Source organism: Urocitellus parryii, chromosome 15 (assembly GCF_045843805.1).
Source record: "Urocitellus parryii isolate mUroPar1 chromosome 15, mUroPar1.hap1, whole genome shotgun sequence".
Taxonomy (NCBI): Eukaryota; Metazoa; Chordata; class Mammalia; order Rodentia; family Sciuridae; genus Urocitellus; species Urocitellus parryii.
In genome coordinates, this window is record NC_135545.1 from 11,376,797 (window position 1) to 11,394,148 (window position 17,352).

Genomic DNA, 17,352 nt, shown 5'->3' on the forward strand with positions numbered 1-17,352 from the left:
GACTCCATTTATGTATGATGTGTCAAAATGCATTCTACTGTCATGTATAACTAATTAGAACAAATAAAATTTTTTTAAATCAAAGTCTCAGATTGATAAAATCAGGAACAATCTTGATGCCACCAATAGAACAGTGGTTAAATAAATTGGTAGTATGTTCATATTCAGGAATCTTATGTGGTCATGAGTGAGAATGATATATATCTATGGATATGGACATGGAAAGTTCTCCAAGGCACTATTGAGAAAAAAAATCAAGTTGCAGAATGAAGTTTACACTTAGATATCATTTAGGTAAAACACTCTACATTTTCTGTGGGTGCACAGGCATTGAGAGGAAAAGGTCTGAAAGATAATTAATGACTACTACCTTTGGTGAGGGGACCAAGACTAGGGAAGCATAGAGGATTCAAAGGAAATTTTAACCTTTTCTGTAAATGATTTTGGTTTTGGCCATGAGATCATATTCATTTTTAAATTAAAATTAGAATACCAGGTAGAAAAGCAAAGCAATGATTATCCTAAACTTTTATCAGGCTGGAGGATCATGGTTGCCTCCAGCAGGGAGTGAGGGTGCTTGGGAAGGGATACAGGGAAGGAACTTATGGATGCTGGGGTGCCTTTGACACCTCAACTCTAGTGGTGATGATAGAGATGTTCGCTGGGTCAGCATTCATTCAACTGTCCATTTTTGTCTTGTCCAGTCACCATAAGCTTCCTGAAGGCAGGGGCAAATTTGTACACGTGATAGCATCATCTGACTCCTCTTCCCTCTTTCATTCCACTGCTCAGAAACAAATTTAAATAAGTTGGTGTCCAGCGTTCCATAGGGCGCGCCCGTAGCTGCAAACACTTGGTGGGACCAAGGCTGCTGTCCAGGGTACTAACAGCCAAGACCGGAAGGCCATGGGGGAGGCTGGCAAAGTAAGCCAGTTCTAAGACTTCTTACTGTAAGGGCCACTCTAGATTGTGCCCTGTGACTTGACGCCACCCCTTCTGTACTCCCCCTGGCTCTCTCCCATCCTCTGCACACTTCCTTCATGCTGGCTGGATCTCGCTTTCTGCAACCCCAAGCCCAAGCTCTCCTCCTTGCCTCAAGACCTTGCTTTTGCTCTTCCCCTGCCTCGTGCAATCTTTCCCCAGTCATTCCCCTGCCTCCCCTCACTTACTGCGAGGTTCCAGTTAAACATGACCTCCACAGAGAAGTCCTTTTGATCACTCTAACTCTTCTTCTCTCATCACTCCATTCTTTACCATATTGCATTTTCTTCTAACACTCTCCTTTAATGCCCAAGTTTCCATGTGTTATGTATTATGAACTTGCTAATTATCTTTCTTCCACAACCTGAGTGCTTTTGCTTGGAGGATGGGGAGCATGTCTTTCCTGTTATTTTTTGGTGGGGAGGGTATCAGGGATTGAACTCAGGGGTACTCAACCACTGAGTCACATCCCCAGCCCTATTTTATATTTTGTTTAGAGGTAGGAACTCACTGAGTTGCTTAACATCTCACCATTGCTGAGCCTGACTTTGAACTTGCAATCCTCCTGCCTCAACCTCCCGAGCTGCTGGGATTATAGGCATGTACCACCATGTCTGGCTGTCCTATTATATTTTGTCTTCCTTTTTAAAAGTACTTCAGGTGCAAAAAACTGGATTAATTATAAACCTTGGTCATGGTGTATTCCCATCACTGAGCTAGATAGAGCCCTTTTTCATTATTTATCTGTTTACTTAAGTGTTTTTTTAAAATATTTTTAGTTGTAGATGGACACAATACCTTTATTTGTTTATTTAGTTTTACATAGTGCTGGGGAACCAACCCAGGGCCTCACGCATGCTAGCAAGTGCTCTACCACTGAGCTACAACCCCAGCCCAACTTAAGTGTTTTTAATAAGGTGTTAACATGAACCCACCACTCAACATTCAAATTAGACCTGTGACAATAATCCCACTGAGTTGTGTCTTTCCTGTGTCTCCAGTGCCTGCAATGTAGTGGGTACTCAGTGTATATTTGCTGAAGAGAAAATGACCTCCATACCCTGCCAAATGGGACTATTGGGAGTGTGCACCTGGGTGGAGGTAGAGAAGAAATCAAAGGCCCGGCCTTCCACTAAGCTCCCCACTCTCCAGTGGGGACATGGATGCTTAGAAAGTTAGGTCATTTACCTAGGGTTATGGGGATGGAACTATGACCAGTACCAGGCAGCTGGACAGCAAAGTCCATGTTGCCAACATGGTTTTCTTCCTCAAACTTACGCTTTGCCCACCTCTTCCCTTTGACTCAAATGGTGGACTTAAACCTGGGCTTTGCTGTCCAAGATATCCACATGTCTCCCTTCCCTGTCTTGCATAGCCTCCTGCCAATAAGAGCCAGTCACTAGGAGCTTGTCTATTGGTTGCCAGCCTTGAGTCACAAGGACTCTGGGATGCAGACCAAATGGTATTCCCCACTCCACTTTACAGGCTCTTGGCACCTTCTGCAAGCCCACACAGTAAGTCTAGGTGTGAGAGGAGCCTACACCTTTCAGATCTACTTGTTTCTGACATCACCTTACTCATAGTTCACCTCCTTCATGGAATCTTCCAAGGGAATGCCTCTCACTCACTTCCAGGCTTGATCTCATTCTGATCACAAACTTCTGCTCAGTGCCGAGAACACCAGGAACTTTGCAGTTTATGTGGAGACCAACAAATAGATGCAATCCAGGCCCCTACCTCCCAGAGGTTCCTCCAGCCTCTAGAGAAAAAGTAGCAGATGCCCTGGTGAGAGGAAAAGCTCAGGTATGTGCAAGCCCAGACCTTAACTCTGCTCTCAATGTCTTTGAGCCTCAATATCATCACCAATTCCAAAAGTGCCCTCTGATTCTTTCACTCCCCTACTGCAATCCAGGCCACCAATCTCTGCCCTGAATGACTTTAGCAACCTTCTCCCTAAGGATCTTCCTACTTCCATGCTTGACCCTTATGAGTCTTGTCTACTCTTAACACCTAGAGAGAGTATGCTCAGTACCCAACAAGCACCTGGCTCATGGAGAGTACTCAACAGAATGCTGAATGCATTTGTTCCATGGGGGCACCTGAGGCTTCTGAACCTTAATTCCACTTCCTTAAACCAAGATAATAATTCATCTATTACAAGGAATAATGAGGATCCAAGCAGAGAATGAATATTCATAATGCTTTAGAAAAAATGCTCCAAAAATATAAAAGCTTAAAAGAGCCAGAACTAGGGGATGGGCACTATTTCAGAGAGGAGCAAGGAGGAGGGGCATGGCCTTTTATCAGGTAATCTTATTGTATTTTATATTTCCTGCTTCACTAATTCCTATGAGGTGGTGGTTATGACCCAGAAACAGGATCAGAGAGAAAACTACCATGGTGTCACAGTGAATCCATGGCAGAGTCAGGATTTGAACCCCTCACACTAAAGCATTCACATTTTCTAAGCACCTCCTTAGCTGGGGGCTCTCAAAAAACATTTCTGGGTTGAATCAATGAAAGTCAGCCAGAACCATTGGGTCTAAATGGCAGTCCTGACTCTGGCACTAACCACTTGGTGACCATGAGCAAGCCACTTGCCTTCTCTCAGCCTCAGAGGCCCCATCTTAAAAGCAGGATTAATGATAATGCCTGCACCTAGCGTGTCAGAGTCAGCAAGACTACCCAGGTCACAAAAAGCCGTCCATGAGCAGCTATTAGGATTGTTACTCTTCTACTTGAGGGAACAGTGTGAGCAAAAAATGATGAGAGGCCAGTGGAGAGAGGAACACTCAGAGAGGGCCATGCAACAGAGGGGACATCTAGAGCCAGATGAGAAAGGACTCCCAAATCTGCACCTAGCTGCCAAGGCAGGAAGTGGGAAGTATTGATGAGTCCTGAACTTCAAGGAATAGCTCCTGACCAAGTGTATGATCCTCAGGAAGCCACAGAGGTAGTGAGGTCATTGCTGCAGAAGCATCCCCTATCTCCTGCCCATCGAATCATCTTCTGACCCAGAGCCCTCCCTTCATTCCGGGTTTCTTAACCCCACTAGAATCCCACACTCCTAAGCCATTCCTGCCAATCTTGTCGCCCAGCCCTGGTCCTCTAGCTCATGCCCTGGCCTTCCTCACCAACCAGCCTGAAGGAAGGCTCTCTTTTCTTAGGAAGGCTTTTTACCAGCTGGAAAGCTGTTATCTGAGGGTAGTTCAAACACTTACAACTTGCTGAGGTATAAGCAAGCATTTGACATGTAGCCAGGCATGAGTGTCTACACACAACCTTTTTAACCTAAAGGGCTTCATCCCTCGAGTCAGTGGGACCTGTGTGACACAGAGCTTCTTACTCCCTTCATAACCAGGGATCTGTAGACCAAGACAGCAAGACATGGACACTGACTTAGTGGAAAGATCTGTGGATGTGCAGTGGAGTGACCGGTTGGGTCACTGAGTCTTGGGTGAAGATGGCAGCTTAGAAAGGAGATCTAGGGTCACCTCAGAATTCTTTTCCTGTCAAGTGACCCCCATCTGTTGGCCTCTCGATTCACCCCAGAGATTCTGAATCCCTTGCTCTTTCCTCTGCTCTGTCCTTGCTCTTTCTGAGGCCACCCTTCTCTCTGTCTCTCCACCCCCTGGCCTATCCTATGGCATAAGCTCTTCACTCCATCATTTGCTCCAGACATATCCCTTGAACCCTGTCCATGTAACAGATACCGAACTAGGGATCAGTTCAGTGTCAGTCATATCAACAGACCCCTGTCACATACAAAATTCTTAACCCAGAAATCTGATAATGGAGGTGGGGCCTGGGATCTTGAATCTATCTTTCACACTACTCCTTAAAGCATGACCCCAGTCATGTCACTCCTAAGCCCAGACTGAGCAGAAAAACCTTGGCATACCAGAGCTTGCTTTCTCTCTTCTTTCTTTCTTTCTTTCTTTTGTGTGTGTGTGTGTGTGTGTGTGTGTGTGTGTGTGTGTGTGTGGAGAGAGAGAGAGAGAGAGAGAGAGAGAGAGAGAGAGATACTGAGGATTGAACCCAAGGGTGCTTAACCGCTGAACTCTTTTTTAATTATTTTTTTAGTTGTCAATGGAACTTTATTTTATTTATTTATATGTGGTGCTAAGGACTGAACCCAGGAACTCACACATGCTAGGTAAGTGCTCTACCACTGAGCCGCAACCCCAGCCCAACCACTGAGCTGTTTATTTTTTATTTTGAGACAGAGTCCCACTAAGATGCTGAAGGCTACCTCTAACTTGCAATCCTCCTGCCTCAGCTTCCCATGGGACTGGGATCATAGGTGTGCACCATCATGCCCAGCAGGCCTTCCTATTTCTACAGATTCATCTTCCCAAGCCACCAAGAGATAGTGACAGCCCAGTCCTGCATCGTTGAGATATCATGGGGGCCCCTAGTATGACAATGGGATGACCACATTCACCAGAGTGGGGAATCCTGCTAGAGAAGCCCCAGTCCTTTTGCAGAAACTAAAAGAACCCTGGGCTTTCAAGGCACAGGAGATGCCACAAACACCATCTGAACTGCTTATTTTTCAGGGGAAAACCAGGCTCAGGACAAGCAAGTGACTTGAGCAAAGCCACACAGGAAGTGTGAGGCAGACAGAGGGCCCAGCCCCCAGGACTCCAGCTCCTCATCTGCAGGTGTAGACAAGCTCTCACTCCAGCAGTCACTGATACTATGAGCGAGAGAGAGCAGAGGGGCAGAGACCCTTTCTCTCTGCTCCCGCTGATGTTTCAGGGGCTCTGTTTATTTTTACAGTAGTGGGAGGGGGGCTGAACCAGGAGAGATGTAGGAAGAGACGAGATATGGAGGGGGGCAAGGGTAGAGGGAAAGAGAAGAGAAAACAGAGCAGAGAAAAGAGGAGTGAAGGGAGGGAATAACCCGGGCCTTGAAAGGTAGAACAGAGAAGTATGTGGAGGTTTTTAAATCCCTGGAGGGAGAGGCAGCAATAAAGGAAAGAATCAGAGTCAAACAGAGAGACGGAAACATACAGAGAAAGCGAGGAAGAGACAGAGAAAGCAGAAAGAGAGAAAGAGAAAAAGAGAAAAGAAAGAAGGGAAGGGAGAAAAGCAAGCTGTGGTGGGGCCACTGGGCCTTCTGCAAATTACTTCCCCAACACCCTCTTCTCGGCCCCTCACACCAGCAGTCCTCCGGGTGTGTGGTGTGTCCCTCCCTGGTCCTGGGCAGAGATGAGACTGATCTATGGAGAGGTGTCCAACTGCCGCCCCTGTCTTTCTGCCTTCACTCAGCTGCCTCCCAGAAAAAGAGGCAGCCTTCAGAATAGAAGGGGTACAGGGGGTCCCAAGGGCTGCAACAGGGCCAAGGCTGGGTCTGCCTCCCCCTCACCGTGGTGTGCTGGGGACACCCCATCTGTTCTTGTTGGTGGCCCCTGTTGGCTGCGGCTGCAGGGCAAGCTACTGCTCCCCTGATTTTAGCCAACACCTCCCTCAACCTGTGGCCATCTCCCGCTGCCCACTCCAACACCCTCCTGTTCTTCCTCCTCCTGCCCATCCCTGTGCCCCACAAGACCATTCATCCAGAGCCCACCTTTCTGCTCCCCTATGGGCCTGGGGTTAGGGAGGGGAACACAGCAGCCTAGGTGGGGGTGGAGAGCTGGTGGGTTATTGAGGATGTGCAGGGACTGCAGCTGACATGGATGAGGAGGAAGAGGAGGGGGTCTTGGTGATGGACGATGCTGATTCTTTGGTGGGGCGATGGCAGGCCAGGGGGTGGAGGAGGGCTGGGGGAGGGGTGGTGAGGAAGCAGGTTGGGGGGAAGCAGGACCAGGCTCACATTTGGCATTCAGGGCAGCTGACAATAAAAATGCTTTATTGCCAAGAAACTGGATCGATCGGGGCTGGAGGGGGCCGGCAGGGGGGACGCGGAGGGCTCAGCGCAGAGGCCGGCGGCCCGGCCTCCGCAGCGACCAGGGCCCGAGCCGCCCTCCCCCCTGCGCCCCCCTCCCCGCCTCCTGCCCTTTCTCTCTCCTGCAGCCACCGCTTAGTTCTTATTATATTTTTTCTTATATATTTTTCCCCCAGCTTCTCCTGCTCCTGTTTTTTTTCTCCTTTCTTTTAATTTTTTTAAAAACTCACTGCACTCCCAGTGCTGCAGGCCAGGTGGGGGTGGGGTGGGGGCGTCTGTCAGAGCCAGGCCCTACCCACAGGGCTTCCAGTGCTGCTGGTTCCAGGATGAGCCCCACTTTGCCTCCATACCCCCAAGTTTGATCAGGTTCCCCCACACAGCCTGGCCCCTTCCATGGCTAGTTTCTCCTGTAACCCCTCCTAAGAGCCTCCCTTCACCCAGGGAGCACCCCCACACCCGTAGTGGGCGAAGAACCCTGGCCAGACCTTCCTCCCCTCCCCCCTACCTGGCCCCCTGCTCACTCCCTGAGCCATTTGGCTGATGGTCAGAACTGTCCGTCAAGGGGGCTCTGAGCCCCTGGGGACCCAGATGGGAGGAGGGAGGGGGAGAGGTCGGGGGTCAGGCCACGTCCCCTCAGCTCGTCTCTTTCCCCTCCCCCTTCCTAACAAAGGGAGCAGCGGCCTGATGCTGGGGTGGGGGGTGCCTGGTACTCAGGGAAGCAGGAGAGGAACTGTAGATGGCCATGGGCAGGAGGCGGGGTGGGGGCTGCTGGCCCCTCCTTGGCCCGCCCCCTCGGGTCAAGGCTAAGGTGATTCCTCAACCTCTCCAGGCTGGGCTTGGAGGGGAGGAGGATCTGGGCAGACAAAGAACTGGAGCCCCGGGGAGTTGGGGGCTGGGGGAAACACCTGGGACCCAAGCAGTTCTGACTGAGGGAGGGGCTGAGACCAGGCACCCTCCTGGCCCTGGTCTCACCCTCCTGATGGCCTTGTCTCCCATCTGCAGCAATCTCTATGAATCCCAGAGCCATGACAGAATCTTCCAGCTGGAGCAGGGCTGCATGCGGGAAGGAGGGAAACTGAGGCCCAGCAAGGGGAGACAGAGCAACGGATAGGATCCAGTATAGAGGCACAGCCCCAGGGTTCTCAGTGCTGTCCCTGTTTCCCCTACCACCCCTTCCTACCCAGGGAGACCTATTCCTTCCCTGCCCTTCCCCTCCCAGGTCAGGGATGACTTAGATGGATGGGGCAGGTGGTAGAAGTTTCTGTGGAGAAAAGAAAGGCTGAGTCTCTTCCAGCTTAGGCCAGCAGGGAGGGAAAAGAACCAGAAGAAATCCTCAGTGTGATCTGGGCTGGCACTGGCCTGGCACAGTTATGGTGAGAAGCAGATGCAAGGAACAAAACCATGCAGACAGGAGCCCCTGAGTGCAAGGAAGAGGGCCTTCAGAGAGGTCTCTTTTTGCTCATGCTCACATAGCAAAGGAAGAGGATCTACAGTCCTGTCTACCCCCAAATCAACAGGACACTGTCTGGGGGCCTCACACCTGCCCTTCCTGACTATGGAGGGCAAAGGGGTACTAAGGTGGCAAACAGCTCTGAGCAGGGGTAAAGAGCTGCCAGAGAGACAGAAAGAGATGAGCAGATCTTCTCTCCTACCAAGGCTGAGATGACTCTCAGAGAGAGGGCCGCAGCCAAGGGGAGGAGGGAGATGGCAGGGCAGACCTCTTTTGGGGAAGTGGGCCAGGCTCAAACATGCCCCCAGAGCCTGTCCAGGAGGCCCCAGATGGGCCAAGGACTATAGGGGTCCCGGCTGCCCTCCCCCAAACCTCCCCTCCCTTCTCTCCCTCTCTTTCTCGGCTGGCTATCGACCGGGGCTGTGACATGGTAGATCAATACGGCAGGGATATAAAGCCGGCTGGCTGCCTGCCTGCCTCTGCCTCTCTCTCTCTCTCTCTCTCTCTCTCTCTCTCTCTCTCTCTCTCTCTCCTTTGCTTGCCTTGCTTCCCTTCCCGGAGCCAGCCGCACCCAGGCCCCCCACCCCCATGCACCCCTTACCCCAGCTTCTGAGGGGCCAGGGCCCCCACCACCACTCCCCTACAGCGGGAGAGCTTAGGGAGGCTGAGAGCTTGGACAGCCAGGAAAGGGGGTGAGTATGGGAGTGGGCAGGGAAGCAGACGGGAATGGTGGTCACACTCGCAGGTAAGGGGACTGGGATAAATTGAGAGACAGTCCCCCAAGAGAGAGCAGGCATCCCCTCAGTTGGGAGCGGCTCAAGGAGATGGGGCCCTTTGAAGGTTCGTGAAGGATAAAGCTCTGGGAGGTGGGCAGGGGCTCCTAGGGGCACTGGGAGACACTGTCCTGAGTCCACGGGGAAGGGAGGGCCTGGGGTGCTGGAATAAGCTAGGGTGAATGGATGTGAAAAATGGGCACCTCAGGCAAGCCTGCCACCCACCCACAGGGCCAAGGCTGCCCCATGCTGTGGATCTCTGTGGGTGGAAGCTGCCTTATCCTCACCCCAGGGCCTGGCCTGGGCGTGTGTAGGAATGGGGGGGCTTGTGAGGTGTCAAACAGGAGGTTCCAGAGGGAGGGTTGTGGTGTCCAAGTTGCTATCCGTACAGGGTATGTGCGGGTCCGTAAGCTCTGCCGGGCACTCAGGGTCTGTGTGTCCTTAGTGTCTTGGCTCCCGAGTCATGTCTGTTGACCACGAGTCTGTGGGTGTGTCCCAGGGACCTCCGGGGTTGTATGTATATTTCCATGGGTGTCTACCTGACCCTGAGTGTCCTCGAATATGTCTCTTGGGGAAGTGTGAATGTATCCCAAGAACATTTCAGGGGATACTCTCTGTCCCCAGGAAATGTGAAGGCTGTATGCTCCTGTGTGCTCTCTGCGTGTGGTGGCATGTACATGCCCCAGCGGAGCATGTCTGAGCACGGGTATTTCCGTGATCGATTCTCCCTGTGTCCTGGTGCCTGTGTTGTGGGTGGCTGAATGTGCACTTCAGGGCTCTGTGTGGTTGTCTCTGTGTGCGTGAGAAGCTCTTTCTCTTTATGAGTGTAGGAGTTTCCATGTGGTTTCTCTGTGTCTACGTGCTCCAGGTATCCTTGTGTGTTGATGGCTGAATGCATTTCCATGAGTGGAATGGAGGCTCTGGGTGTGTCCCTATGTGTGTCATGGTGACTGGTGCACATGATGGTGTATGTGGTGTGGAGAGGCTACACCCCTGAGTCTCTGATTGGGGAAGGGGCAAGGTGGCAGAGTCTGCCACTGAGACTAGCTTGGCCTTTTCATCAATTCATCATCTCCAAATACCAGTGTGAGGGCCTGCCTGCCTTCTTTCCCTTTCTTGCCAGAGGCCCCAGACCCCTGCCAGGGTGGGCACTGGCCCCCTCCTTTCTCCCACCTTGGGCAGGCAGTACCTCTGCTCTTCAACACCCGCTGCTTTGGTGGATGCCACCTCAGCTCCACCAAGCGACCTCCGTCCCTCCCAACCCCCCCAGCGCCACCCGCTCCCCCCGTCCTCCCCCCACCACAAGTCCAGTCCAACCCAGACAAAAGCAATTACTCCTGAGGTAGGATGTGAGTGTGGGTGTTAGAAACAGAAAAGGGGGGAGGGAAAGCAAGAGAGAGACACACACAGGCAGGGATGGACAGCCAGAGACCCAGAGAGACAAGGATGGAGCAGAGATGGACAGAGAGACAGGGACACAGAGAGAGACGCAGAGGGAGAAGCAGAGTCAGAAGATGAAAGAGACCAGAAGGGACACAGTCACAGAAAAGAGGAGGCAAAGGCGGAGGGAGGAAGGGGAGGAAGGGCAGGTGGAAAGAACATGCTAGAGACACACAGAAAAAGAGACCAGAGGGATGCAGAGAGACAGGGAGACGGGACACACAGAGTGAAACCAGAGAGGAGGAGCCGCAGAGGACACAGATCAAGAGAGAATGGGAGCCAGAGACGGAGAACTAGAGGACGGAGGTGCAGGGCCAGGTGGGGAGAACTCCACACACGCACACACACGCACACAAATCAGCTGTCTCCCCAGCCTCCAGGTCAGATGTCGGGGATGCCCGAGCTCTCTGGCAGTCCGCTGGGCCCCTCAGAGCCAGAAGCAAGGTGGAAAAGATGAGCAGATGGTCCCATGGGCTGGGCTCACAGCCACAGGGCAGTTGGGAGCAGGGATCCCCCACCCCGCACCTCACCCTCACCCTCCACACACAGGGACACAGGCACTGGGAGCCTTGGATCAGTTTCCACAGTCTGGCAGTCACAGTGGGCCCGAGGAGGGCACAGGAACCCGGGCATGGGGCACTTCCTTCCTGCCCACAGCCCATTTTCCGGGGCTGCCCTCAGCCTCGTCCTTCCATTCCATTCATTCTCAAGCCCCCAACCCAGTGGCCTTCATCTCTCACCTCCGACATGCTCATGGTCCCGTGCCCTCCCTCCCCTCCCTCTCGGTTTCTTCTTCCTCACTGTCCCGACCCTTCTCTGCTTTCTGACATCTCCCATCTCGTTTCTCTGTCGGCGCTTCTCCTTGTCCCTTCTCTCTCTACATGTCTCTCTCCCAGGGTGTGCTCCGAGTTGAGTCTCTCACCCACACCCTCAGGCATATTTCTGGACCCCCTCTCTCGGCTCCCTCTGGCTCCCCGGGGAGCCCAGGCAATGGCAGTGTAGGAGTCCTGGAAGCAGTCCTGAGGTGACAGAGGCAGGGACACAGCTCTGTTCCTGCTTTTCCTTCAGGACCTTATTTTCTTCTCCCTGTCCTTGCCCCCTCCTCACCCCCAGCAGGCTCCACATCCCCTCGTGGCCCTCTCTGGAGACAGAAGTAAGAATACTCCCCACATGCGAGACTCAGAAACCCTGACACAGAGGAAAAGAGGTGACCAGTGAGGAATGGAGAGGCCAAATACAGATGAAGACTAAGAAAATGAGAAAGAAGAGGACAGGGTGGAACCACATGGCAGAGAAGAAGAAAAGGAAGGAAGACCAGGAGCAGAGACCTGCCGGGAATTGCGAGCCAGATAGTCTGGGTGGGCATGGGACACTCACCATGATTCCCAACAAACCTTGCTAAAAACTTCTAGGGTTGGACCCTAAGGCCTGCCCTCTGTCCGCCAGCTCTCACACAGACCCCTGAGGAGCACCTCCCTCTATCTGAAGTCAGAGCCCAGTGCCTGCCCCTGGGGTTCCATGCTTGCCAGAATGGTGATCACTCGGCCTTCAGTTGCTGTGGGACTGTCAGGCATTTCAGGGACCCGTTGTTTCAAACCTGCTAAGAGATGTGAGCCATTTTTACCTCATCCACATCTGTATATCCCATCCCACAGCCAACAGACACTTTGTCTATAGCTGTCTCTACCTACCCCACCCAGTGACAAAACTCAGCCACAGGGATCAAGCAATCTCCCCACACCCCACATTGGGAGACAGCCCTTGGCATCTGGACTATAAATCCAGTGAAGAACATCAATGCCCACAGCCCCTGCCCACAACCTGATTCACACAGCTGCCACCTATGGAGTATCCCGTGGGTCTCACCCAAAGTCACTAACACCAAGAAAGCTGCCCGCCCCGACTAAAGCTGTGTTCTAGCACCCCCCAAACCCCATCTGTAACAGTAAATGCCCTACTCCTAAAGCCAAAGCACCCCAGTTTCAATACAGAAGGAAACTGGGCCTGAGGATCTGGATACATCCCTGACCACCTATCATTTCTGGATCTTTTCTGCACCCACCACCACCCCTACACCTTCACCTGGAGAGAACATCTCTACCTTGTGGCTCAACACCCTCTTCATGCAGTTCTCTTCAAGTCACCTCACCAGGAACAGTGATGAAAGTCTTTCACTCACAGCTAAATGCCTGCTTCCAAGGCCTTTAGGACTCTGTGGTTAGTGTGGGTTCCCTGGGGCATACCACTGGTGAGTACATCTGAATCATCTCTGCAACCCTGGGACCAGTTTCACATAACTTTTTGTGTAAGGATGAAGGGACAAAAGGGAGGGAGAGACAAGGTGATAACACAGCCCTGCTCCTGCCCTGGCACTCTGAGGACATCAGGCCCAGATGACTGTAGCTGGCCATAGGGACTCTGAGGCCAGGCTAGGATCCACCATCCTCAATAGTGAATAACAGCCAGTCAGCTAGACACACCTTCCCACTTACCAGAGCTGTAACTTATTCCTTGGCTTTTCCTAACCCTCAGGAGCTTCTCCTTATCACTTTCTCCAAAATTCTTCTGGAAGCCCCCTAAGCAGGCCAGTCTCTTCCCTTCTTCCCTAACCCAGCACCTGGTAGCCCCTTGGTTGAGGTAATAGTGTTTATGCCTGACTCTTCATCAGCTGGGGGCCCCTCTGAGGCCTCAGAAGATCTGCCTTTTTTCTTCTCCTTCAGACAATAGTTCAAGGCCTAGTGCACAAGAAATTCCAGAAAATGTTGGCTGTAAGAATAAATGAATGGATAAGGGTTTATGTGTCTGTTTGCTCACTTATGTATTCAAATACTTACTGAGCATTTATGTTGTGCCAGGGATTGAGTGCCGATGTGTTAGACAAACAGAACTTCCCCTCACCATGAAGCTTATGGGGGAGACACTAAGCACATAATATATAATCAGCCCTGGTGACAGTGCTCAGCAGGGAAGAGGGGTATAATCTTGCTCAGGGATCAGGGAAGGCTCCTTAAAGTAGGGGAGCCTTAAATGGAGAACTGAAGGAGGCAGAGACTGAACCCAACCAACAGCAGAGAGAAGCCCTGGCACAGGTGGGAAGAGAACTGGAGGAAGGAGCCAGGAGAGTGAAGGAGGGGGAGCCACACCCTAGCAAGGCAGCAGAGGCATACCCGTGCCCAGGCTGGGTGGAGGGGGGTCCTGCACACCCTGGAGCTCAGTCCCCACAGAGCATTGGGAAGCCTCCAAGCAGTTTAGGGGAATTACTTACCTTCCAAGTGTGGCTATAAAGGAAAGACAGTGGAGACAGGGGCAATGTTTGTTGTAGTTGTGTGACAAAATTATATACATAAAAGTGTGTGACATCCTTCAAAGATGTCTCCCTGAGGGTTGAATTTGTACTTGAACCACTCAGATATCTGGCAACAGCCTCCAAGGCAAGTTTAAAAACTCTATCAGCAAAACACCTCTCTAGTGTGTTACTATCTCGAGTTTTACTGAAAAACCCACAAGTAGTTCCAGGTTTATTCAACACCTTCATTGCTAGGTTTAGCAGAGTTGGTGCTAAATCAGACGTAAGGTGTTCTCCCAAATCCAATTTACTCCCAAAGCACAAAGATCTGCAACCCTGTGGAGACTCCAAAATATATGGTAGGTTTCGGTGAGGTAGAAGAATGAAAACTTTAAGTTCAGGCAGATCTGAGTTCAAATTCTGACTCTACCACTGACATGTTGGGAGACATTAGGCAATAATCAGGGCTGAGGACTGTCACCAGGCCTTCCCCTTTTGTTCCTTAGTTTTCTTCCCCTATAATAGGTGGCTTACACCAACTTCACAGGATCACACTATAAATTCAAAGCAAAATATCCATAACAGGACCTGGCACATAGGTGGCCCCTAATAAATATGTTTCCTCACTGGAATGTAACTCTCTGTCACATGTTACCAACTCTGTCCATATGTCCATAAAACCATGATACTTAATGAACACCTATTTGAAGACAAAAAGTAAAATAATAGACCTACTGCAACCCCTACCAATGCTGTTAGCCCTCTGTTACTTTAGTCCAATTTTCAGGCAGGCCTCAAAGCCAACCTCTAGCCCCCAAATTAACTCTGCAACCTGGAAGATCCTAGACCTTCTTTTCAACCTCAAGGGTATCAGAGAGGACAGGAGTATTCCTGGGAAAGCTACAACTCTGGTTCCCTGAATAAGACACACCAGTGAAAGGACATGTTCTATACATAAGACACCCATACCTCACAGAAGAGGGATCTGTGAAAGAGCTTTGGGGTCTATGAATATCCCTAAGTGGTAACAGAACTGGGTAGGTATGTGTTTTCCAGGGAAGCCTAGAATGCTGCAAACCTAGACATCTATAGTATGTTTGGGACCACAGGGAGATTTTTGAAACTTTGCATTAGTTGCCAACATTTTTAAGTTGGGAGATTTTAGCTAGGTGAGGTGGCATTCATCTATCATACTAGTTATGCAGGAGGCTGAGGCAGGAGGATGGCAAGTTTGAAGACAGTCTGGGCAACTTGGCAAGATGCTACCTCAAAATAAAAAGGGCTAGGTGTGCAACTCAGTGATAGAGTGCTTATCTAACATGCAAGATGCCCTGGGTTCAATCCTCAGTACTGGGGAAAAGGATGGAGAAGAAGAACTAGGAGATTTCACATAAAAATGGGATTTCTGGCTTTTCTTGAAAAATTAGAAAATCTGGCAAGTCAGGGCTACCTTTGTGCATGAGCACAGTCAGTGGACCCACCCCTGCCCTGATGCTCATTCCTAGGACCATGAGAAGCCGAGTGGACCCACACTAGGGTTAATGCCCAGAGCTCTTGCTTCCCACAGATTTGAGTGGCTGGAAAACTTGGGTTTGGCCACCTCACTGGGACTTCACAAAGTATTATTTGCTCAGGGTAGTGCTTCCAGTTGTATCTTGAGCTCCTACTTCCTAAGGCTACATGATTTGCAGAGAACTTCTTTCATCTTCACAACACCTCTGTGTGGTTGATACTGTGATTTCTCATCCTTTGGCAGCTGGGGAAACTGAGCCATGCCCAGGATCACAGAGCCACCTGTCCATCCTTCCTCTATCTCATTTGTCCTCTGGACAGCACTTAAGGTGGGGTCTGTTATTATTTCCCATTTATAGGTGAAGAATGGAGGCATCAGTTTTTCCAAGTCCCTTGCAATTAGGCATACCTGACCCCAGAGCCATGATCTGAGCCACTGTTAACCTCATCTCTCTCCCACTGAGCCCTAACACTCATCCAAAGGAACACCCATGGTTACCAACACCAGAACTACTGATTTAGTCAGAAAGCTACAGTACATATGGAGAAAGAGAACAAACCAGTCAGACTCTAACCTCTGGGGTTTGGGGATAGCACAGGGAAGGAAAGCAACCCCCCAGGGGAGGCCAGTGACCAGGATTGGAAAGCAGAGGCTTCTGTGAGTGGTCAGGATCCCGGAATACAGCAATACACAAGACTTTGAGGCCATGGCTCTTACCTCTTAGGCAGACGCAGCAAAGCTAATACATTCAGGCCACCAACCCGGTCCAGTAGAGAACCTAGAGAGAGAAAGAGAGGGGGGCGGGGGAGAGAGAGAGAAAATGGAGTCAACATCCCAGGGAATTGGTCTCAGTCTCCTGTAGATGATGCACCCCTCCAGCAGATGAATTTTCTTCCTGTCTCTCTACCAGGAGTTGTAAGTTGGTGAACTGTGAAGGCAAGTACCTGGAACTCGGTTCCTGCTGTCCACTTGTTACCTTCAGTAGTCATATCTGGCTCCTGAATCTCAGTGTCCACATTCTCGTAATGGGCATATTGGTATCTTCCCTAGTTGCATATATATTTTTCCTATCAGACAGGAAGCTCCTTAAATGACAGGGACTGTCTTGCAGTTTAGCATGTGGCAGAAGGCCTGGTAAATTTGAGATACTCTCTAAGTACATAATGGATGACTGAATGAACGAATGAGTTAATTAATTAGAAAACTGTATATCTCAAAAGACTGCTGGGAGGATATAGTGAGAAAGAAATCTGAAGAGTTTCTTGTTATTAGGTGCCTATGTACTGTGGGGAGATGAAAATGAAAATCCTAATGATGATATTTCTGACTTGTGCATTTATCCATTCATTTTTTTCCTTTGGTTAGTTAACAAATATTGAGAGGGCACAGACAGGGCCTCTGCTCTGTCTGCTGGCAGGTTCATAAGCAAGTTGGGGATACAGAGTAATGCCAACACACTGGGGTAGACAGAGGGTGCTTCAGGAATCCTAGAGGATGTTAGGGAAGACTTATGGAGGAAGCAAACACCCAAGCCAAATCTCAAAGACAAATAAACTCTAGTCAGGCAAAGAGCCAGGTAGAAGGAAAGAGTATGTGAGTCCTTTGCCTTCCAGGGTTCATGACAGAGTAGGAAAGGATAAAACTTTGGAGATCACAGAAGCATCACCCTGTAGGGCCTCAAGAACCTAGTCTAAGCAGTTAGGTTTCACCAGAGATGGAGAGGGACAGGATGCAGTTTGTCTTTGGATAGGTCCTTCTTTATGCTGTGTAGAGATGGAGAAGACAGAGAGATAGACAGGAGGTGTGATGACCCACCCCCAAAGTGTTTTCACCATGCTTCTTAACCACCTGCAAGAAGGCAGAGTAAGAGACGGTATTGTCCCTATTTTACAGATGTGGCAGATGAGGCTGCAGGAGATGTGACTCACCTGGGACTGTGTACAGTTCAGCGAGGGAAAGAGCTGGCTGGAGAGTTCAGGAGGCAGGGAACCACCTCTCTTCTCAAAAAAGCTGCTTGAAC